This window comes from Schistocerca piceifrons, chromosome 5 (genome assembly GCF_021461385.2).
Source record: "Schistocerca piceifrons isolate TAMUIC-IGC-003096 chromosome 5, iqSchPice1.1, whole genome shotgun sequence".
Taxonomy (NCBI): Eukaryota; Metazoa; Arthropoda; class Insecta; order Orthoptera; family Acrididae; genus Schistocerca; species Schistocerca piceifrons.
The window spans coordinates 554815710-554823460 of NC_060142.1; the positions used below are offsets into that span (position 1 = coordinate 554815710).

General features: G+C 41.4%; 1 non-coding gene across 1 annotated transcript; it reads left to right on the forward strand.

Annotated features, from left to right (window-relative positions):
- Nucleotides 1–6829: 6829 nt before the first annotated feature.
- Trnas-cga lies at nt 6830–6904 on the forward strand. Its single transcript has one exon. It is a non-coding gene; the product is annotated as a tRNA-Ser (tRNA).
- Nucleotides 6905–7751: the final 847 nt, after the last annotated feature.

The following is a 7751-nucleotide window of genomic DNA, read 5'->3' on the forward strand; positions in this document are numbered from 1 at the left end:
GACAGTTTTTATCAACACCACAATTATTATTAAAATCAACCAAATTTCACAAATATCTAATCCATTTACAGAGTGCCAAATATAAACATTTAGTGGAAGACTTGTAGCACTGGTGGCGTAATTTGCAGTGGCTATTAACATGGTGGCGATGCAGCCATGGCAGTACTGTTGGCCTCTCCCTATTATTGATCTTACTGGCGTCGAAATAATATTTTTGTAGGGCCAAAAACCATGCCATGATAATGGTATCACCAAATGCTACATCCGAGGCCCATAAATACTGCCCTTAAGCTCTTCTGGTCTCAAAACTCCAGGAATATGAGCCACAATGATCTTCTGCTGCTAGCGAGGCGTTAGCCACAGCACTGCTCAGCCCAGACTCCTTACCCGTCACAAAGGACGAGTTGCCACTTGAGCGCCAACCACACCTTTTCCACTCCACCAGGCTGCTTCCGTAGCTGCGGGGCTTCCTCACATCTTTTACATTCAGACTTATGTTCCCTAACCATGGACTAAGTCATTAACAGAACATTAAATAACAATAATTAGTTATTTAAATCGATAAGCATAATTTAAACAACATTGTTCAAAAGATTCACATAGCTGAAACATGTATACATTGTCAAAGAATTTCCATGAGAGATACAACTTTATACATAATCAATATTACAAATGAAAGGTGGCTACACTGAGCCACTGCGCCAGAGATTGCGCCAAAGAGTACTATTAAGCCGCCTCCACAGTGCTTGGAGAGAACTCGTAGTAGTCAGTGCCTGTTAAGAACTCGTAGAAGTCAGTGCTTGGAGAGAGCTCGTAGAGTCAGTGCCTGTTAAGAATTCGTAGAAGTCAGTGCGTGGGCAGAGCTCGTAGAAGACAGTTCGTGTTGAGATGTGCTAGTGGGCAAGGCTTGTCGAGATGTTGTAGTAAGGAGTGTTTGTTCCATGTTTTATCCAGTTATTTGATGGGAGGGATAGCAGATGTTATTGTAATGATCAGAGTGCATTTCGTCAATATATATGAAGGTAAAAACCACAATGTTCTTTTATTATTTGTGTGTCTGAAATAATGCGTCACTACAGGTTCAGTCAACAAAGCATCTGGCTTGTGTTCTTGCATTAGAGTGTAATTCTGGTTTTCTTGCGTAATTATAGTTTTTCTAATTTTCTTTTATCACGTCAGTATAATTGGTATTTAAATTTCTTGTCTTGTTGGAGAAGAACCGTGCCAGATGTGTACGTTGAGTCACACTCCCACATACAGAACAGTTACTCTTGTGCTTATTGGTTTTGTAGGTTTTATAGTTGCTGAGGACTTAATCAATTAACTGTGTTTACGAAAATTTTCTTACATTGTTTGTTGCAGTCAGATTGCGTAATAATTCTAGTCAGGGCCAACCGTTTACGAAACAGCGTAATCGGACAGACAGCTACGAAAAATTTAAAAAGTATTTTCAATTATATTTAATTAAGCCCCCATGCACAAATTCACACAGAAATATTAGATAAAGATACAAAATAGGTCAAGAATAGGTGTTACAATAGGACAGGAATACGGCCTCCACCCTCTATGGTTCAAACAGAGGAAAAATGACGGAAATGAAAGGTACAAGAATGAGATTAAAAATATGGCTGAAATAATATCAAGCAATAGTTTCGCTGATTACAGAGATATACTCGGTGAAAGTTAAGACGAATAATAGTACCCTTTGAATGGAATGGTCTAATGAATATAGAACGACGAAAGTAAAGAGTAGTAGCAGTAATGAGATTAGCGACAAACTTGACATCAAAATTCATGAATTAGACGATTATAAGGAATTCTGTCACGTTCCAAGCAAAAACCACATATCGGAGAAACAGGGATGAGATAGCAAGTAGAATAGTACAGGCAAAGATGGCATTCCTGGCCAAGAGAAGTCTACCAGTCACAAAGGTTGGCCTTAATTTGAGGAATAAATTTCTGAGGAGTACAGAATGATATAGAAAACCGGGAAAGAAGACAGTCGAAGCATTTGAGATGTGTGGTGATGTAGAAGAATGTTTAAAATCAGGTTTACTCAAAAAATAAAGAATGAAAATCTTCTTCGCAGAATCAGCGATTAAAGGAACATATGGAAAACGCCGACAAGAAGGTGGGGCAGGATGACATCACATATGTTAAGATACCAGGGAATAACTTCCATGGTACTAGAGGGAGCTGCAGAGGGTAAAAGTTACAGCGGAAGACAGAGACGGAACACTCTAACAAATGGCTTAAGATTCTACGCATTTCGATTCTGTACAGCATCATCTGAAACCATTCTTACAGGACATCCAAAAGAACTTTACTGCTACTTTAGATACATAGTCATTAATGTAGATTAAAATAGGGATACACTGAATGTGTATAAATGGAGCTTTATCAGTTCTTACTGTATTACCTGTGGGAGTTTTATATCGTACTCTGTGTCTTCTTTGTTAAATTTTCGTCTTGTTTATTCGCATCAGTTTTATGTCTATGTGACAACTTGTTTTGTGTCGGAATGTGCGTTTTGTTAATCCCGTGTAACGTCGTACCATCGTACGAGTTTAATGCAATGTCTAAATTGTCAAAAAAGTGTATTAGAACATTTCCAATGTTGAGATGGCTGAATGGACACGTCCAGAAACACAAAAAAATAAATGAATAAAACGTGCTACTCATGCCTTCTGCAGTGCATTAGTGATGTCTTCTGCTTCCACTCCTCGTGATGTGTAGTTATGTTTGAATGCTCTGCAACGCTTACATCTAGGTATTTAAGAAACGAATTGATTACACTGTAGAAACGACGATTCGTAGACTATCGTATTCCACTGGCTCAATTACCCTACGCTGTGATTGACTCCATAGTTAACGATTCAGTGTGTTCCGGATCAAGGGTCTACACCTCAAACTGTAAGGCTTGGCATTAGCTACCACCCCTTACAGTTTATAAAATTACTACAGAAATTTACCGTATAACGCAACTCCAGTCATGTACATCTCAATGGTAGCCAAATAGAACCAACTAAAATTTCTTCCAGTTCATCAGATATATGTTTTTGACATAAGACCTAATGCTGATGTGCTGATTGTTGGAGCAAAGTCTAACTTAATAACTTATAAATGGATTCATAATATTTTTCTCTTGTTGAAACTAAAATAAGGAGAGAATGAACAGTATTATTCATAAAACTGTGATGCTTAGCTATTTATCATGAACAGGTGTCGGAGTTAACACATTTCGAAACTGATTGTGTTCACCGAGTTATGATGTTATAAGCCCGCAGTGTTCACCGCCTGTACAACAAAGTGTCTTGATTCTGCCCTGTCACTGACTGTTGCTCTCCATCTGTTAACTTGTATATTGTTTCCTCAGCTTGATTGTTGCAAATAGTATTGCAATAATGATGGATCGAACTTACAAAGACATACGCAGCTAAGGAAAAAAACCATGTGAAAAATCGGTAATGTTAATAAAATTAGAAATTTGTCACTGAAGTTACCACCCATTTGAAGAGAGAAACATTTGCTGTGACAGCTGTATCCTGAGCGTCAAGAGTAGGCACCAAAGTTAGGATGTGGGTATGTCATCTTTGAAATCAATGAGAGCACAGAGTTTCTATATCTTTGTCTCTTTAGTGGCATATCAAATTGTAACATTTTCTTTATTTTGTTTATTTCACCCTACGAGAAGAAATAAACAGTTCATTAGTCTTATTGTGGAAAGATATGGGGTCTCTGGAGTATTTTTTTCTAGTTAATACATGAATAACGATATTGACAGAAATAGATATATACAGATCCTTTATTACCACGTGAGCAGTTTGGAACTATAAGTCTCATTTTCAAAAACCTGTCTCTATTACTTCCACCACTTTCTGAATTTCACAATACATTATTCAGCTCACTGTTAAGTTACATGAAAACTTGTTACAGACTGCGTATATAATGCTGTAGTATTTCAATTCCATTAAACGTTTCCCTGGGGAGCCAAAAAAATTTAGCTAATTACAGCTAGTGCAGAGATAAGCAAGCAGTCATTCTCCATCGGTGAGCGATAACATAAAAAAAACTCTCTTGTACGAATTCACAGTTATTCGTGGAGTACAGAGGTAAACGTAGGTGCTATGAATGGCAAAATAGAATGTATTTTATAGTTCACAGACGATAGCAGTTGATTTTATTGTGTCCTCCAAACAGTATAGGATGTAGTCAGAGAGATCATTAATATAAAATGTAATCCAGGAGGACTAACTCTACCCAGTAATTATTAATATCTGAAATACAATTGTTGTGAAAAATTACCTTTAATCTCGTATGAAAGTCGTCTATAGCTTTGTTTAAGATAGACACAGACGTAGGTGCGTACACTGAAATGTCGAGCAAGTCACGGACTTTACTTTGTTTACATCAACAAGTGAGTTTCCCATGCAGTACGCCTTCACATTTTTTTTATCTCGAACATTAAAAACATTTTCCATCCCACGTTTCTGAGCCCCTTATTTGGGAGATTTCATTTGGTAGCACGGCAATTGACGAAACTGGGAATTCCCTCCTAAAAATTCACATATGGTCCTCCCTCGGGCACACTGCTAGCTCGTCTGGTGTTCGGTGGAAAAATGTAAGTTAATGCTAACGAGTAGGATAAACAGTCCCGTAACATTCGAGAACAGCATCAGTAGGGTGAAGCTTGACACAGTCACTTCCATTAAATATTTACGCATAATGTTGCAAAATGGTATGAAACGGAACGAGTGTCTCAGGTTGGTAATAGGGAAGGCGAATGCTCGAATTCGTTTGATTGGGAGAACTTTGGGTAAGTGTAGCTCATCCACAAAGGAAACAACGTGTGGAATGCTAGTAAGACACATTCTTTGGTACTGTCCCAGGTTCACGGATCGTTTCACTGATCCCCACCAGGTCATCGATGCAATTCAGAGGCGCGCTGCTAGATTTGTTAACGGTAGGTTTGATCATCAAGAAGATATTGCAAAGGACACAAACGGGAATCGCCAGAGGGAAGACGATGCCTTTTCCGCAAGGCACTGTTGCCCAGTATTTACGCCCAACTACTGAAAGATTGTACTGCCGCCAACGTACATTTTGCGTTAAGAGCCCTGAAGATAAGATGCAGAAAATTCCGGCTCATACGGAGGCTTTTAGACTCATTTTTCCCTCACTATATTCGCAAGTAGAACAGGTGAGCAAATGACTGGTGGTAGAGGGTACCCTCGACCTTGAACTGCTCAATATGTATGTAGATGAAGAAGTTGATTCTGTCACTATACAAGGTCTGTTGAAAAAATTCCGGAACTTTGTCCAAAAAAATTTTTTGTACACTTACTTTTTACTTATTGTGCGTGGTATCCTCTTAAATATTCTCCTCCACAGTTGATACATGGCTCCCAACGCGGTTTCCACTTCCGGAAGCAGTGTTGGTACGCCTCTTGTTGGATCGCTTGAAGCGCCATCTACGAATTTTCTTTTATCTCGTCTATCGTTGCAAATCTTCGTCCTTTCAATGGGGTTTGCAACTTTGGAAATAAAAACAAGTCTGCATGGGCCAGATCTGGAGAGTATGGAGAATGAGGCAGCGTTTTTTCGTATTTTGTGCAGCAGTCATGCACCAACAGGGATGAATGTGCGCGTCTGTCATCGTGACGCAAGAGCCATGAATTGTCTCGCCACATTTCAGGCCGTTTCCTTCTCACATTTTCTTGGAGGCGTCGCAACACGTCCCGATAGTACCATCGGTCAACAATTTGTCGCTGTGGCACGAATTCATGATGATCTAATCCTTCAAAGTCAAAGAAAACTATCAGCATGGCTTCCACATTTTACCAGACCTGACGGGCATTTTTTGGTCTTGGAGAATCTTTCCCGACCCATTGCGAAGGTTGAACCTTGATTTCAACAGCACGTCTCATCACCAGTTACGATTCTCTTAAGGAACATCTCGTTTTCATCTGCACGATCTGAAAGCTCTTCACTGATTGCGGGGCGAAGGTCTTTCTAGTCTTGACTCATGGGCCTTGGGACGAAGTGGGCGGCAACACGATGCATTCGAAGATGCTTTGTCAGGATTTCAGGACATGATCCAACTGAAGTGTTACATTCTTCTCCAATCGCTCGAAAAATCAGTTTACGAACAACTCGCACAATTTCGTTGACATTCCTGACATGGACGTCGTCAGAAGGCGTCGAAGGACGTCCTGACGTGGGTCATGTTTAACGTCCGTCCGGCCATTTTTACACGGCGTGAACCGTTCGTAACACCAATTACGGTTTAAGCACTCATCACCGCAGCCTTCCTGCATCAATTGGTGTGTCCCTGAAAAGGTTCTCTCAAGTTTCACGTAAAATTTAACGCAGGTGATTTACTCCTCTAACTCTGCCGTCTCGAAATTCGCAAACTGTGCGACACAACGCTGTACTCAGTACAGCACTGAAAAAGAACTAACAGAAATACAACAATGAAGCTGAAACTTCCTGGCAGATTAAAACTGTGTGCCGGACCGAGACTGGAACTCGGGAACTTTGCCTCACGGTAGAGCACTTGCCCGCGAAAGGTAAAGGACCCGAGTTCGAGTCTCGGTCCGGCACGCAGTTTTAATCTGCCAGAAAGTTTCATATCAGCGCACACTCCGCTGCAGAGTGAAAATCTCATTCTGGAAACATCCCCCAGCCTGTGGCTAAGCCATGTCTCCGCAATACCCTTTCTTCCAGGAGTGCTACTTCTGCAAGGTTCGAAGAAGAGCTCCTGTGAAATTTGGAAGGTAGGAGACGAGGTACTGGCAGAACTGAAGCTGTGAGGACGGGTCGTGGGTCATGCTTGGGTAGCTCAGTTGGTAGAGCACTTGCCCGCGAAAGGCAAAGGCCCCGAGTTCGAATCTCGGTCCGGCACACACTTTTAATCTGCCAGAAAGGTTCATATCAGCTCACACTCCGCTGCAGAGTGAAAATCTCATTCTGGAAACAATGAAGCTACCAGCAGTTACACAATGAACACAGTCCTGTGCTGGGATCCCTACTGCATCTTGCTCCAACACACCATGGGCGTGAAATAGCGAATTCTCCCGAACTTTTTGAACATACCTCGTACGATGTAGCATTACTCGAGCAGCAAAGTACGCAGAAGAAAACAATACAGCCAGTAGTGGCACTACATTAAACATTTCGTTTGGTGCAGTACTCTCTTGGACAGGACAAGATTGTTAGTGATTTACTAGAAGTGTTACCTTGTCTTCCACAACATTACTTTCGGGCTCCTCCTGAAGAGAACGAACAGGACAAAACAGAGTTTTTCAGAAAATACTTTACAATCTCTCCCTTGTGCAATCAATGAAGTGCAACGTGAATGCTGCCCAGTGAGATGGGAGTGCTCGAAACAAGTTCCCGGCGTAAGCTGGCCTCGGGCGCCTTCCCTTTGCGGCGTGCAGTAAACGCTGCCAGCGGCAAATACTGGACATAAATTTTACCACTTGTCATAACGCCGCGTCGTAAAAACGAATTGCACACCTCTGCGGCACGCTTACTTTCGCAGATGGAATAGAAGGTAAATGCGCCGTTCTTTATGGCAGCGTGTTTTGCAAAATACTGCACGTCTGCCCTGTGGCTGGGGCGTTGTTGCGCTTTCCGACGACGTAATTAAGCGGTTGGTTTTATGAAAGCGTTGCTGTTAAATGGCTTAATTAAACACTGGCCTTCTGCAGAGGCTTAGGCCGCGCCGAAACGCCCTGCAGCATCGCAGG